This window comes from Miscanthus floridulus, chromosome 2 (genome assembly GCF_019320115.1).
Source record: "Miscanthus floridulus cultivar M001 chromosome 2, ASM1932011v1, whole genome shotgun sequence".
Lineage (NCBI taxonomy): Eukaryota > Viridiplantae > Streptophyta > Magnoliopsida > Poales > Poaceae > Miscanthus > Miscanthus floridulus.
The window spans coordinates 58,832,147-58,849,481 of NC_089581.1; positions in this window are offsets into that span (position 1 = coordinate 58,832,147).

Genomic DNA, 17,335 nt, shown 5'->3' on the forward strand with positions numbered 1-17,335 from the left:
CATGTAATCCACCTAACACTAGCTAATTGGAGATTATGGGCGCTAGAAACATCAACTTTCATCTCCACCTTATCCTCCATTAATAAAAGAAAACAACAGCAGCATACAAAGGGTGTGTTGTTGGTCTTATACTCTAACAACAATAATCAAAGCATCTCCAAGTGTCTTTCTAAAACTCACTCTCTACGTCATCATTTGGAGAGTTGTTTAAAAAATCATCTTCTATATCTTTGCACTCTCTAAAAACTTTTATATATCTTGAGCATACTCTAGAGAGTCATTCTTGCCGTCTATCTTTGGCTAACGAGAAATCCGAAATAAAGGGTGTTTTTTTCACGAAAATCTTTATTCCTAACGATTAAGAAAGGTACAGAGTCTCTTTGAGTTGCTGCTCTCAGCCACTTTATAAGACCCAAACATTCTAGATTATTATTAGAATCCATAATCTAGATTATTGTAACCCAACGAATTCTGTTGGGATCTAAATAGGACTTAAATTTATCCCGAATATAAGAAATTAAGTCCAATTATCCAATCAAGAGCAGGCCAATAGAAGCTGATCTGGTCACTTGTTGCACCAATCAGGACGGTTGTTTAAGGAAAGAATGGCGGACCTTTTCATTCTCTATTGTTTAATTTGTTCTAAAATCTTCAGATTTCTTTATGTTTTTTATATGGAGGGAATCTAGAAAAATAATATCGTGCCACATGATAGACTTTTCCTAAAATTCTCGGAATTAATGAACAAAGGGACCATCTAGTTTCTAGGTCAGGAGTTCTCTAATCGAAGTCTAATAAAATGATTGTTCAATACAGTATGTCATAACCAAGCATGCAAACCGCCTAGTGAGGTTATGCTAATAATTAGTAGGAGGAAAAGGATTGGGACTGATTGCTGATTCATGGAAACGATGATCAGTTAGATGGTAAGTACATAGGAACATGTATGGCACCTAAATGTGCCATTTGCAGTGTTTATTATGCTGTCATGCATGCCGCGGAAAAGAATATTCTATCCCAACTCTGTTCACGGTAAGCTAAGTTTATTAGGTTCTTGCACCCGTTCCAATAATCCACGACAGGGAATAACGGGTGCAGGAAGTTGCCTTGTTTCTCAAGAAAAGAAAAGGACCAATGACCTTCTTCTGGTGGGTGGAAACGTTTTATCCGGTGTCGCTGGGATCAATCAATCATACATTGGATGAGGCTTCTTTTTAGTTTATCCTAAGCAGAAGCACGCTTATGCCAACTCTTTCATTGAGCTGTGTGGCTCATGATAGCCTACGGAATAGCGCCACGTGCCTAGGGCCTTTAGGCTTGTTAATGCTCATGAATTTGTGTAAACTGTTAATTACTACTACTATATAAGCTAGCCTGGCTGGTGTCGTGCTGAATTCTGTTGTCTGTTTATAAAAACCAGTGGACAATGGATTCAGTTTCTTGAGCTTTTCTTGTTTGGATAACAAATTTTCCGTGAGTATCCTGGACAAGATATGACTGCATTGTTAGTACTTCTGTTGACTAGGGAGAATGGAAGACCAAATTGAGTAGTAATATTGAATTTTTAGTCCAATGTTTTCAGTGATTCAAAGAAACTGCTATTTCATTTTCAAATTCACAACCCCAACCTGAGCAATTTCTCCAATAATCCAACTTTAGAATGACAAGCTGGGTACAAGCTAGCAGACGTCATTTATTTTACATATCCAGATTGAGTTTAGGTTCAGTGTTCTTAATATTCCTATGCATCCATGCACCACCGGCAGTAGTTGAGATGCCAGATACTACTACGAAGGCATGCAGCCACCGCGCGCCTCAGTAGTGAGCTCTGTTGGGCCGGCATGACTACCTTCTAATGCCAATTTATTAATGCTCTAATAAGGTCTTCAGTCTTATTAGAGGCTGCTGACCCAAGGCATGATCCCACTCCGTGTGGCTGCAGTTCTCGCTGGTTCTCGTACAGTAGTGCAGTGGCATATGTTCAGAGTGTGAATCTGTCCATTAGAATGGGCACCAAAGGTTACTGCTAAACTCATTCTTATTAATTTATGCGTTGTGGTCTGAACTTTGAATATTGGATATTTCCATGAACTTGATATTTTCGCAGATGCATAGTGCTGCTTTCTTAAGCTTGCAAACTTGTATCTCAAATGTATATACAGAGCCTACCAATTGCATGGCATGCTATGAAATATTATTTATACTGAGTTTTGGCATCTTCTTTTGGATAAAGATGTTTTTAGTTAACTACCGAGAAGCTGTTGCTCACTTGACCTCCTAGTAGTGTCAAATTTTAACTTTGATGATCCTTGTGAGACGTCATTTGCTCTAAAGCAACCCCGGGCTGCAGTTTCTTGGATGGGTGATGACTGATAATCTAGTGTCTGAACATGAGTACTAGTAGTGATAACCCCAGCACTAGCTTGCTGTTGGGAGGTGCTAGCTTAGTAACTATCCATTCTTTAGTTTGTGCCTACAATTGATACTTTCATGTCAATACAGAGTTTTGTATAATGTTGATATATGACTGATTCTTTAGTTTAGTAGGCAGTAGCTTCATGTATCTATTTTTCCTATACTTGGCAGTATACATGATATTATTTGTTTACAGTATAAATAAAATAAAAATAATTTTAATTTTAGCATGTTGTTTTTAGCTATTTTTTAGTTTCTAGAAATGTAGCATGCAATGCTAGATGTATTGTGTATCCTCCAGCACTATTTAGATGTATTATATAATCCTCCAGCACTACGTGACTTGCGGTTTCTTGTTACTTGTAGATCTCTTCAGCACCATTTAGAGTTGTGGAAGGTGAACCTCCGCCTTCTTGGGATCCGGTACCAACTCCAGAAGGTACTCCAGAAGCTTCTATATGACTAATCTTTATTAGAGCTTCTATATGACATGGTTAATAATATTTAGCTTCTATATGACTATAAAAGTATATGCTTCAGTTCTACAATGCGTCTCTCACTGCGAGATCGAATTAGAAAGAGGAGGGAGGAAGAAGACAATGACATGATGCTATTTATTTTCCCTGCCTTATATCTTATGAGTTCTACTAGAGGGGGAGGAAGAAATGTCATACTTCGGAAGAAACAGGCGAGGTTAAAGTTCGTAGACTCCTCGAGGGACATGTCAAGAACTATCAAGAATTTGTATTTCAGACAGTTTTTATGGTGCTAAGTTGCCATTGATGCTCCCCTGAACACTATTGGGTCATACGTGCTGGAGTGTTGGTTGCCATGTTCTTAGGAGTGGGCCATGCACCATTGTGAGATGAGAAACTGTTTGTTAATAGTACTGTCAGTTATCAGGCTTGGAATTGTAAGTGATAGTTCAGACATTTTTACTAGTGAGAGTAACCATAGAGTATGTGGCGACTAAAGTGTCATAATTTGGTCTTTCAGGAGTTCTTCTAGACTTTAATGGATTTGCTAGTGAAGTTACAATATCATGTCTAGGTAGTGACTGTAACACCTCTGGTATTACAAGCTCGCTTAGCACTGAGATTATGGCCTGAGAAATAGATCTATAAGTACAGTGAGTTAGTTTAATCAAATGCGATAATGAAAATTCTTACAAGAAAATAAGAAAAGTAGTTTTAATTGTTTGGCACGAAAACCGATTTCTATAAACTAGAATAAAATAAAACTTGTATTTAGTACTTAAATAAAAATTGAAGTACAAGTTTTGTAGATGGAAATGCAACATTAACGTTTGGGAAGTAAAGGTTGTTAATTAGTGTTCTTGGAAACTCAAAAATCAAATTGGAAATTAAAATTAGCCCTTTTCGTTGAACCGGCAAAAAATTAAAGTTGTGTTGAAAGTACACTTTTTGGTGATTTTTAAAATGCAAAATAGTTAAATAACGCCCTGATGTTTTAGTTCTATTGTTTGGTATAAAGTGTGTGCTATGTCGTGAAATGGTTGTTGGTGAAGTTTGGTAAAGTTTTGACCATTTAAGAATTCAACCAAAAGTGCTAGGGAGTGTTAGTTCTAACTGGAACCTTGAATTTCTTTTAAGTCTGAAAAGATGATAGACAAAGCTACTTCGACATTTAATTATCCACAAAATTTCCTGTTTTTGCACCGTCGGTTGCGTCGAAATGAGCACTTGAGAACGGTATAGGTCGAGGGGGCGATAGGTGTCACAGTACTCTCGTAGAAATTACCTAACTTCGTTAGAACGCGCTGCGGTCCGCGAATTGCTGCTCGATTCATGAACCAGCGCCTAGCTAGACGAGCTCATCTTGGCACGCATGTATCTTCCTCTCGGATGGTCTTTTTGTTGTGCGGATTGCTCTGTTAGATAGCTGATAAGATCAACTTTAGAGTCGTGGAATTAGTTGAACCTCAATCATGGTCGTTAGCAGTTTTTCGTTCGGTTTAAAACTCGTGTGTAACTGTTGTCGACCGTAATGCCGTCCGCGCGCGCGTGCAGGGAGGTGCTCTTGTCCGTTGCCGTTTGGTCACTGCATCACTCGCTCTCGGTCGTTCATTCCACCTACCCGAGCTACTGTTGCCGCGTACTGCCTTTGCCCCTGCCCTCTACCTTACCGAGCCACCAGGCCATCCTATGACATTGCTCACCTCCTTCCTCCCCTAATCGAGTTCCCCTATTCTTAGCATTGAAGGTGAGCGCCTCGTCAATCTCCACACGCAGCCCGCCATAGCTCGATTCAGTTGCTAGTGAGCACCTTCAGCATCTCCTCCATCTATCCCAAGCCTCTGCTCCCCTCTTCCCACTTCCAGTCGAGCTCCCATCGAGCTCCGAGGCACCCATGCCCCCCCATCGCCTAGTCCCTCGCGAGTGTGCGCGAGCGCGCATGAGCCCCCCATGGCCCTACGCTGGTCCTGTAGTCCCACAACACTGTCCCTCCCGAGCGCCTTCCCCGCCACCGCTCAGCCTGCCCTGCTGGAGCCGCAGCCACGGCCTCTGCACGCCGCCATGCGCATGGTCAGCCTGCTGCAAGAACCTGCGGCTGCTCCCACCACCCGGCCACCACGCGTGCGAGCACGCCCTGAGCCCCGCGTTGCCCCGTGCCACTCCACCTCCATTATCGCGCCCCGCAGTGCCCCTGCCGTCGTCCGTGCCAGGCCGCCCCTACCGCTGATGCCCGTCGCGGGGTTCCACCTCCATGTGCCGCCCCCAGGCCATGTTTTGGTCCCCACTAGCGTGGCCAGGCGCGATCGTGCTTCGTGCATCACCAGCGTCACCACCGTGGCTGCCCCGACCAAAGACCCGCCAGTGACAGCTCCCCCACCGCGTACTCTGCTCTAGAGGAGGTCAAGGCGTAGAAGTGTAAATAAAAGCTTTTCCGAAGGGCTAGGTGTGAAAATTGTGACTCATATGAATAGTAGCACATAGTGTTGTTTACCTCGAGTTAGTTTAAGGTAAATGCAGGGTCCTTTTTACATAACCGCTAGGTCGGCTTGGGCAGGCCGCGCTGGCTGGCCTGCCGTCGCGCCGGCGCCTCCCTGGTTTGGGCCACGCGTCGGACGGTCGCTTCTGGCTGCTGGGCAGCCGCCTGCCCCGCCTAGGCTGCTCACGCCCGCGCCGTGTTGGGCCACGCTCGCCGTGCCGTGGGCCACGGCCTGTGGCCGCACGCACGCCCCGCCCCCGCCTAGGCCGTGTGTCTACGTGGGCCACCGTGACTGTGGGCTGGCCGCGTAGACTAGTGCCTAGAGGAAATTTCATTTTTTCTTTTTCTTATTTGCAGGAACTTCATAAATCCGCCAAAAAGTGTAGAAAATCACAAAATGCCAAACCAATTTTGTTAAGTTTCAAAAATCATGATCTATGTGACAGGGTATTTTGTTTACATAGGTTCTGTATGCTTTTAGGGTTGCTCTAATTATTTTAACATGCTTAATATTGTTAAGACATAAACTTGTAGAAATTTCTGTGATAAATCGGTGATAGTGTTAGCTCTAAAAATCTTGCAGTAGGTTAGAAGTGTTATCAGGTATTCTCGGTAATTTTTTTGTAGCTGCAGAGTAATTAAATTGTTAAGATAGCAAATGAGCCCTAGTTTGAATATATAGTAAATCAAATAAATGAAATAAAGAAAAACCTTGGAATTGTATAACTAAAACACTGTTGTGAAATGACACCTTTCTCGACGATGTTGATACGTAGATTAGTATGTTAGTCATTAGAGCTAGCTTGTTAGTTCGTAGTATGTACTCTGTTTTATGAGTTGTTGTTGCTTTGTTAATTAACTGTTGCATCATGTCTACATCGCATTGCATACCATAATAGGGACGATGATGGATCGCAAAGTCATCGGGAGTTGCTGGTGAGATGATACTTTTGGAGATCATGTCACCAAGTTGGAATACTAACTTTTGGTTATATGTTATCCAGGCAAGCCTAGGTGCATAACCTCTATTGTTCTGCACTTTAATTTATGCTTGTGCATTAAGTTTTAAGGAGTTGAATGAAACCCACTTGCATATATATATATATATATATATCCTATGAGTCTTACTAGTATGATAGGATCGTGTAGATTGCTATGTTACAGGACTCCGGTAGAAGTCGAGTGATTGCCTATCACTCGTGAGAGATAGAAAATATATTATTGTTGTTACTATATTATTATCACCTGGAATATAAATGAATGATAATTGGAGACCGGGTGGAATGGTACTTTGGATCTGGACTTGGTTTGGCATTCGAGCGAGGCTCGAATTGCATTTTTCCGCCTATGTCGGTTAAGGACCGACGGTTGCATTGGGTTCTAGGTAGGTCACAGACTTATTATCCTGAACACATACTTGTGTATGGGCACGGGAAGACTCATTGCTCTCTTGTCATGGGTTCTGGCTCTTTCTGAACCGACTGATTGGAGGCGAGGATGGTGGAGGTCTAAGCACCGCACTGAGTTCGGGACTCAGGAGCGGGGGCTTGGAGTCCAAGTTTGGATAGGGACCTAGACCCCATGATAGGAGGGTAGCGGGTTGGTCTTGCGTGTGCCTTGGGTACAAGCGAGGCATGTGTTTCAGGGTACCCTGCTAGGATACATTGGTTCATGAATCACCGAGTGATCCGATATGACTTATCTACAATCTAGCACCGTAGTAAGAACTGGAATATGAAAGATGTAAAACTAGTTCTTATTGCTTAGCACCTGCTTGAAAGTAGTATAGGTGCTTTACATAGAATGGTTAGTTAATGAACTAAGGATAACTGCTAATAAAATTGAATATAAGGACACACGTTTAGTAATGCTTCCTGCAGATGCAAAAAACCCACAAGCCAGATAGCCTTGCATATCCTTGGAGTCTTTTCTTTCCTCCTATCGGGTAAGTCTTGCTGAGTATAATTGAGTACTCAAGGTTTTATTTCCCCCTGTTGTAGGTGATAGGCGGATGCTAGAGCTGACTCTTGGGTGTGGATTCCTTCTGGTGGGCTCAGAGAGGATTCCTTTACGCTACGATCATAGTTTTTTTATTTATAACTCTCGCTAAATGTTTTATAATAGAAGTTTTATAATCTATTGTCATAGTTTATATATCAATGCTTCATCATGTCATGAATAGATATTTATTTCCGTTGTAACCCTGATCACATGTTTAAATTCTATTGTTAAATTAAATTGTTCATAACTCTGATAACATGGGTATATTCCCCTAAAAGTTCCGCTGTCATAATCTGTTGTTCGAGCTTGGCTTGAATTCCTCTCGCGCGACAGCATCCATGACTGGGCGGACCTCAAGAGGGTCTTCATTGGGAACTTCCAGGGGACGTATGTCCACCCTAGGAACTCCTAGGGCCTCAAGAGCTGCCACCAAGAGCCCAATGAGTCCTTGCGGGATTACATCCGTAGGTTCTCGAAGCGGAGCAACTCCCTTCCTGATGTCGATAATGCGGACATCATCAGCGCATTCCTCTTTGGGACAACCTATGAGTCCTTGATCCATAAGCTCGGCTGGCTGAAGCCCCGTACCACCCGTGACATGCTCGACGTCACCATGAACCATGCATCCGGTGAGGAGGCGGTCAGAGCGGTCTTCAACGAAGGCCAGGACAAAGGCAAGGCCAGGCACGAGGATCAGGACAAGGGCCCCTCCATGCATAGGGGCAAAAAGAACAAGAACGATCGGCGCCGACCGGCCAACCCCATGTTGGTCGTCGTGGCTGATCGCATGGGCAAGCAGCCCCAGCAGGGCCTACCTGACCACTTCAACGAGCTCATGGAGAACTCATGCACCAACCGTGCCTACCCCGTCAAGCACCTCTACAAAGACTATGAGCTCCTCAAGCGCTTTCTGCAATAGGCTGGTGGGCCAAAGGAAGGAAAAGGCAAGGAGGCAGCAACCGAGAAAGGGGGCGTGGCAGGCAAGGATCCAGACAACTGAAGATCCCTATATGGCAACCGAGGTGATCCGACTGGGCGCCTACCGACTAAAGGACAACAACAGAAACATTCTCACCAACACTTGGAATAGCGAACAACTACGTCGTTTCTTTCCCTAAAATTCGGTCTTACCATTTTTTTACTTAACGCTTGCTCTTATAAAGCGCCCCGACCCAAACGGTTTTGGTTCGGGTCGCTCAGGGGGCTCCACGGGGGTGCAATACCACCTCTCTTTTTTACTATCATATGGTAAATACATTTTTTACCCAAACAAAAGGGTAGTCTGTTCCTTTAATTACCTTACGTAACTTTGCTTTAAATATTTCGACCGATCGCACCCTGCCTCTACCTACGGTTATGAGCAGCTGAGCCTTGCGGGCCACGCTCGAGCTCTTAAGGTTGCAGCCTACTGGACGAATGGGCAGGTGCAAAAAAGAAAGAACAAAAAACTAAGTTATGCTAAGGTAAAAAATAAGGAACGAACAGGACAAGCTTCCCCAAATGAAGTAGTTCCATCACAAAAACAAAGTTGTTGTATTCATGAATACACAAAAACACTTTACATAGGGGGCTCCCCCACGACATTATCTTTTACATCTTCTAAAGTATTTCTACTCTAAAACTTCTACTATGGCTCCCCGGCGGCATCGGCTAAAGGCTCGACCGGCGAGGGTAGAGGCTGCTCATCCTCCAACTGGGCAACGTTTGGCTCGGTCGGAGGCGGGGCGATGTCCACTTCTGACCCAGGCTCTTTGCCATCCATAGGCTAGGCGACGTCCTCCTAACACGCGCCTTCGGCCGTGTCCGCACGGCAAGCATCCACCACCCACTGCGCGGAGACTTGCTCAGCCACCAACTTTGCGTGTGGCAGCAAGCTCTCCCCAAGCAAGTGGATGTCCTCCGTGCTCTAGCCATCGGCATACCCACTACAGATGGCAGTGAAGTCTAGGTCTGGGTGGTACATTGCCACCAAAGTCAACACCCCTGACGTCCTGTAGAACAACCCATTGGTGATGAGGGCCCGAACCTCTTTCAGAACCTCCGCCAGCTGGACGGCGGGCGCGCTGGTACTTGGTGCTGACCCAAAGACCTCCGAGACGATGAGCTAGGCAACATTGCGTATCTAGTCAAGTTCCCCCTCGAGAGCATGCTGCTCTTCAAGGGACTTGGCTAGTGCCTCCGTATTTCAGCCAATCGTCTCCTTGGTCGTCTCTAGGTCCCGCTCCAACGACTCCACCTTTTTGCCCAGCTCTAGAAGAAGGATGACAAGCTCAGAAGCAGGCTAAAGAAAAAAAAACCTAGACACCAAAAGTAGAAAGGGTACGTACCGAGGTAGGTGTTCTCAAGGATGGAAAGTCCCTCCTTGTACCGAGTCACCTGCTCATGCAACCGGTAGTTCAACACCTCAGTCCCAAGCACCCAGCCCCGGAACGCAAGCACTTCCTAGTCAGCCTTCGACCAGGCCTTTTGCTCTGCCTCTAGGGTCCCAGGGTACTCAGGAGCGCCACCTTGATCTTCACCAGGGACTTCTGTAGTGCCGCCTTGGTCTCTGCCTGTCGGACCTTTAGTGCCTCATGCCTCCTCTCGGCGATGGTCGCCCGCTCTGCCACGAGCAGCTCCACCGCTCATGTCCCGGTCACCTCCGCTGCCCGGTCTTGGGACTCATGGCAGGTAGACTCCAGCTCGTGCTCGAGCTCGACGACCCGGGCGTGCTCCATCCAAAGGAAACGGGACTTGCGGCTCGACATCTCCTCTAGACCCTACAAAAATGAGAAGCAACAATGCTGAGGCAATCGACAAAAGACCAAGGGGTCAAGGATGAATGCAGAAAACTCACCTCTGTGACACGGGGTAGGTCGACCGTGACCGCCCACTGAATAGACTTAACCTGCTCCTAGGCCTCCTCAAGCTTCACCAATAGTTGGGCGAGATCAGACTCCTTGGTGAATCCTCTCCCTCCAAGCACGTCCCAAAGCTGATCCTCCTGCTCATCCCGAAGGAAGAACCAAACCTTCCTCGGGTCCTCGGGGCAAGGCCACACCAAGTCAATGGCCCTCAACCCACTAGAAGGCCTAGTTGATGATCTGACCACCGCTAGCTCCTATGATGGTGCTGGCAGCTCCACCTCGTCACCTGCTTTGCCATCAGAACAGATCTCCACCACCTCAATTTCATGGGCCACTGGTAGGCATTTCGGCTCTGGCCCAGCCACATCTCCCCTGGCACCTCCAGCTCTGACCGATAGGGTGAGCCGTGTGGCCCTCCGCCTAGTGAGGCGGGGAGCTTGGTCTCCCTCTCCTCTTCTGCCATAGCCGGTGGAGGAGGGGCCGCAAGTGATACCTCTAATGTGGCCTCTGCCATCACCACCAAGATTGCCGCCAATACTGTCACCACCGCCGCTGCCATACTGGCGACCGACCCGAGGGGCACCACCCCTAGAAGGGAAGGACCCGCCGCCACCACCCTGCTCTCCCCGCTGCACGCCATGGCACACTGTAAGGTGGGGCCTCCAATCCTCCCGCATGGGAGTTGGGGTGATGCTTAGCCCCATTAGCATCTGGCCACTGTCGAAAAAAATACAGGTTAGTCGCACTCTAGAAAACTCAAACAACAAGATCGAAAAGAAACAAAGAAAGACATACCGAGATGTAAGCAGTAGGGCTCTAAAGCCCCGACCTGACGTCAATGGGCCCGTTGGGCGAGGACCGCTCCCGGACCATGACCCACGCCCCCCTCACTTCAACCGGGGGGGAGTCAACCCAACCGGCTCCTGCTCAGCCCATGAATCACCATGACCTTTGACTCAGGGCACGCCGACTAGAACAGCTAGCGAGGCATCATCCCATTGTGGGTCACACACTGGCACCGGCCCTGATGATGTGCGGGTGCGAGCCCGCTCCTCCGACCGCCTGACCTATCCCGCCGCACCCACAACAAGCGGGGACGAGGCCAGCGACGGCTCCAAAGGGCGTGGTGACCATGTCCGATTTGCCTCCCATTCACCAACGGTGTTCGAGCTCATGGCATGCTTCCTCAGCATGGGAACATCGCCATGTCTCTCCACCTCTCGCTCACCGCCAGTGGATGAGGCTGTAGGATCGTGATGCTCCACCGAGGTCGCAATGACCTCCCAGCCTTCCTCCTCATCAGAGAAGATCACATCATTGCCTACCTCTATGGGGTCCTCTGACTCAAGCTCTAACTCGATGTCGCTCCTATTTTCCCTGGTCCACAAACATCGGGTGATCTCCATCTCCTTCTCATGCTTCCGCCGAGCCTCCTCGGCTTTCTTCTTCTTCCTCTCAACCACCGCCTCCTTCAGGGTGGCTTGCCGAGTTGCGCCCTACGGCCCCTTCGGAAGGTATGGCTAGGACTTGTAAACTCTAAGTCCCTACGCAATGGATGACTCAAAGTTAGGATATGAGAGAGCAAAAGGGGAAAAGAACACAGAAATAAAGAGTTGGACTGCTCCACAGCGTTGAGAGCTCTAGGCTTTCCATCAAGGGTCTCTCTAGGCCTTAGTTGTAGCACCTGGTCAAGACGACTCTAGACCTCATCATTCGCTAGCTCCTCCGGCAATGCCTAGTCAGGGTCCATTGGGCCACCATACATCCACATCGGCTACGTCCTCTCTACCAGTAGAGCGACCCGATGGCGGAAGAAGGTGTGGAACACCAACACCCCATCAAGGCCACACTGCACAAGCTTCTAGAGCTCCACCTAGATAATCTCCACCTTCTTCTTCTGACAGCTAGTGGGGCCCCATGACTAGCTCTCCTACCTCTCTGGCCTCCTATCGGTAAAAGGCACGAACGGTGCCTCTGCCGAGTTCCTGATGTAGAACCATTCCCCATGCCATCCCCGATTAGAATCACAGGGGGTGTACATGGGGTATGAGCCCAACACACTCAGTGTCTTCTATAGCACGAAGCCCCCCACTGACGCAATCATGAGCGGCTTTCCCTCCGACAAAGCTTGCCTAGAGAATATCCGTCGAAAGAAGTCCACGTGCAGCTCCATCCTAAGGAAGGCCTCGCACATGGTAACAAAGCCAGCGATATGCAGCACCCCAGTCGGATTGAGGTGCTACAGCTCTAGGCCCCACTCATTGAGGAGCTAGCATAGGAACCAGTGCGTGGGGTATCCTAACCCACGCTCATGAAAGGTGAGGAAGGAAACAACCTCGTCGGCCCAAGGTTGCGAGAAATTCTCCCCATAGGAGCCCTCCAGTGCACCACCCTTCGGCGGCAGAAACCCCTTCTCGACGAAGGTAGCCTGCACTGACTCCCTCATGACGAATGACCTCTAGCTCGACATTGCGCTCTAGGTTCGCAAATGGATCTGTGAGTTTTCTCCTCTCCCTCGCTCTCCCCTTTTCTCTCCTAGGAACCACCACGGCACTCAAAAGCTCTTGGCGAGAAGGAAGAAGGAGAAGAGGTGGCAGATGAGGAATAGGCGAAGGAATGGAATGGAAGCCCTCTCCCTTCCCCTACTTAAAGAAAGAGGCACAATAGTTGGGAAAGGCGCAGAGATTGGGGAAAAGGGTGAAACAACGAGGGTGAAGAACCCTCTCCCTTCCCCCATTCAATGTGGATGGGATACAATGGGACGTGCCCTGATCAATGGGACGCACCTAGCTCGACGGAATGGCGCCTGGTCAGACGGGACGTGGCCTGGGTATGGCCCACTACTACCGTATGCTGGGTGCAAGAAACAAGGCACCACTATGCGTAGGTGGCCCTCCGCCTTCCTAGATGGGACTTAGAAAGGCCCAACAATGGAATCTCTGTTAGGACAGACCAACGGGCTTCCCGAGTCAAATCGGATGGCTTAGGCGAACACCGAGAGACAGCTAAGGAGCAGGGGGATGCCCCATGTGGGCCATGCCGACTCCATCATGAACAATGAGCATGGATCTTAGTTGGACATATCCGATAGGAGCTCCTCAAACCTTGTCACTTGAGTCATCAAGGTAACATTATCAACCCCCACTATTTCTTTATATGAACATTCATTCATCCATGCATGCATTCATTCATTCCATACATCCAAAAGCATCGCATATGTAGTTAAATGTATCACAACGCTCCATGTTGTGTCACAAAGCGGTAGTTGCCTCATTCAACATGAGCAACGACCGACCGGGGTTCGAAGGCTAGCCCATGAAGGGCTCGAGGCTGCCTCGTGTCAAATAGAGCCAGGGGAGAAAACACAGATGAGCCCCGAGCGGCCCTCGCCTAGTCTGCCCTGAAGCAGATAGGGTCATCTCAACCTTCTCGTTCGATCCTAACCTCGAGCCAAACCCATAGAATCTCCATCGAGGGGAGGCCAGCGGGCCACCTAGGTTGGTCTCTGGAACAACCCAGGCATTTGCCAGGTTGCGGGTTAAGGAGCAGTGGAGTGACACATGAGGGCTATGTCGACCCTATCACAAACGATAGACCCAGACTTTACTCGAACATGCCAGTTAGCGAGCTCATCGAGTGCGTCACTCGAGCCATCAAGGCAAGCGACATTAGCTCAGTCCCTCTGGTTGTGAGAAACCATGGATAGGGTAATGCACAAAACTCAACCGACCCCTACCAAGCCCAACAGGGCTTAGGGGGTCAAGACACCCAAACACCTCGGCTACACCTGGGTCCATGACTCTGACTCGCTCGATCCCCCAGCGCGCCCGACGCCTGGATCCATGAGTTCATCTCGTCCAATCCCTTGGCACGCCCGACGCCTTGGTTACCGACTCCAACTCGCCTGATCCCTGGATCCGCAACTCTGATTGGCCCAAACCCTCAGCACACCTGGTGCCCCAATAGATGAAACTTCGTCTCGCCCAGTCCCTCGGCCATGACCAAAAGCCTAGGACCATGCTCCTGGAAACGATGGGCTAGAAACTAGAAAAGAGAGGCTACGCCCACCAAAGTGCACACACTCACGCCCGCTGACAAAACCCCCAGACGATTCTATCGAATCGCCTAGGGGCTCGGGGGCTACACCTACGGGTGAGCTCGCATGCACCCGCTGATGAAACAAAACTTCCCCCGCTGGCAACACAAAACCCCCCTAGACGATTCTACCCAAATCGCCCGAGGGCTCGGGGGCTACACCTATGGGTGCGCTCACGCACACCCGCTGTCAAGATAAAAATCACCCAGATGATTCTACCCGAATCATCTGGGGGCTCAGGGGCTCCTGTCAGGTTCATAAACCTAGGGTCCCTCATATACCGGCTTATACCGGCTTCCTAGCAAAAGCTTGGCCTAGAAGACGACATTGCGAACGACGCGCAAACTCCTGGGCTGGCCCAAACACCTAAACGATAGGCCAGAAGGGTGATCCAATCTTCGATCGGAAGGCCTCACTAAGGAGGAACAACGCTCGCTTCTGACTCTGGCTCGCCTCTCCGACCAGAAGGCCTGGCCAAACACCGCTTCTGAACTCCGACCCGCGTCTCCGACCTAGGACACACCGAACCCCTGCTTGCAGCTCTTCACCGACTGGCGTAGTCGGAGCCAACTGGGACTAATCGACCGGGGATGCCCGCTCATTGAGGACCTAGAAACGGACGGAGCAAGTAAGGCAGGGCACTTAAGTCAACCGCAATACCGAGGACCGTACCCTATACACCTAAAGGACAGTACCGACAGGACATGTGAGAAGAGTGCTCTGCAACCTTCCAGGCATGTAAGAACCCAAGCAGTGTTGTTGGTGCTGACATTTGCCCTACAGTGTTGTGGGCGCCCGCAAACTCCCATACCAGACGAGCACGGTAAAACCCCTTGCATGCCTCTAGGCATCAACAGTATGGCAGGCACCAACGTCTGCTATACCAGAAGAAGACAACACAATGTCCCATATGCATCTGACATTAACAGTGTTATGGGTGCCTACAATCATCTTGTACCCGACGGCGTGGGCAACGAGACTTAGCATACGTACACACTCTCTATCTCTCACTTGTAAGGCCATCCCCTTCATCTATAAAATGGGGTGCACTCTCTCCCAAAGGGGAGAATCAGTTCACTTATATCGATTCAACACACAACAATAGAACCACCTGGTTCAAACCTTGAGCACACGCTCGAATACTCAGCGCACGCGGGAGCTCTTGTCACTCTTGGCCCTTCAGACCAAAATCCGACTGGGCCTCTTGTACCCCCCATCTTTCTCCCTTCTGTTTGTAAACCCATAACAAACTTCAAGCACCTGGGCTCAGGAATAAAGTCACCGACTAACTCAAACTAGACGTAGGGCACGTTGCCTAAACCAGTATAAGCCCTGTGTCATTGAGTGCTAGGCCACATCCGATCACAACGTACGGCAAAACTATATATATTTACGTTTTGGTCACTTTCTGCACCGACAGGTTGACTACGTTGTGAGTCATTTTCGTTCAATTATTCAGTAATTTATAAAAAACATTGCTGTCATTTTCAGGGAGGAGGCAATGATCATGAAACATTGGATTGGAAAAAGTACCTAGACACTTGAGTAGGCTTAGACTAGTTATTACAATCTTTCCTCATACAAACATTTGGATTTGTGCACTTTGTGATGGTTTGTATGATGAAAGATTGTAATTTCATGAGTGGATCATGACAGTCTTTTGGTGCACCTCTTGTCACTTTTAGCACTAGATAGCATGTCCTTGATCTGTGGATGCACATTATGAGAGACTTACATATCAAGAACCCCAAAACATGGGAGATTTTATTTATTTCATTTTGCTGCAATTGATGAGAGCATGTTTTTGCTGTTTCTGCAATGTATTTGCAATGTATTTCATGAGATGTGTTTGCAACACTCCAACACTTGTCCTAGCTGGTTTAGTGCCCCAAGTAATACCTGTTTTGGATCTCTGGCAAACCGAACAGCAGATGGTTGAAGCATAGAATAGTTATAGGCAGGGAATAGTTACAGGAAGAGAATGAGTGATAGGCACGTACCCACTCATTCCTGGACTGGAAGAAATATGCTCTGGTATTGAATTCACAGCAAACGAATGAGGCCTAAAGGTGTTGAAATGTCTTTTTTCTCATGCGAAGACACTGTCCTAGGTCTTGTTCGACAGAACTTATTGCTGCTGCGGCTGATTTGTAGGGCTGATTTGTTGTGAGAGAAAAACACGGTTCCATGACAGAAAAGTAGGACTAATTCTGGTTGATAAGCTCAAGCGAACAGGGCCCTAGCTAGTAGCTCTGTGATGTTGGATCCAGATCACATCACACGGAGAACATCCATGCTCACACAAGTCGTTTCTGCCCGGCTTTCTGCAATCTTGTCTACTCTGGGTTATAAATGTCCATAAAGCCCGAGGCACGACGGCACGACATGAAGCCCGCTTTTTTAGCCTGACACGGGCACGCATGGCCCGGTGACGTGCGGGTCCAGGCTGGCTCGGCCCGAGGGAGCAGGCCGTGCCTGGGCCGCTGCTCAGGCCCGTGGGCTGGCACGGCACGGCCCGCCCTGCGTCGGTCGGCCCGGCAGCGGCCCGGCCTCCCCCCTCCCCCTCCTCACTCCTCCCTTCCCTGCGGCCTAGCGCGGCCGGCCCACCGTCCCCGCCTCCCCCCTCCTCATATATAAGCCGCACGCCCGCACGCCTAGCGCAGCCGTGGCTCTCCCCCGCGCAGCCCCACCCCCAAACCCTAATTCCCCTCCCCCTCCCCGCCGCCCCACGCAGTCCCCTCCCCCACGCCGCAAGCCCGCAACCGCACTCGCGGAGTCACGGCCTCCCCATGATGTGCCCCCTCACTCGCTCGTCTTCTTCCCGTGATGTGCCCTTCACTCGCTTGTAGCCTTGTCTTCCTCCCGCGATGCGGCGGGGACGGCCTCTCGCTCCCTCATGGCCTCCCGACGGCGGCAGTGACGCAGTGTCGAGCGCTGTTGCGCGCGGTGTCGAGCTCGACAGCAGCAGTAGCGTCGAGCGGGCGGCCTCCTCCATCCTCCATGGATCCGGCCTCCTCCATCCTCC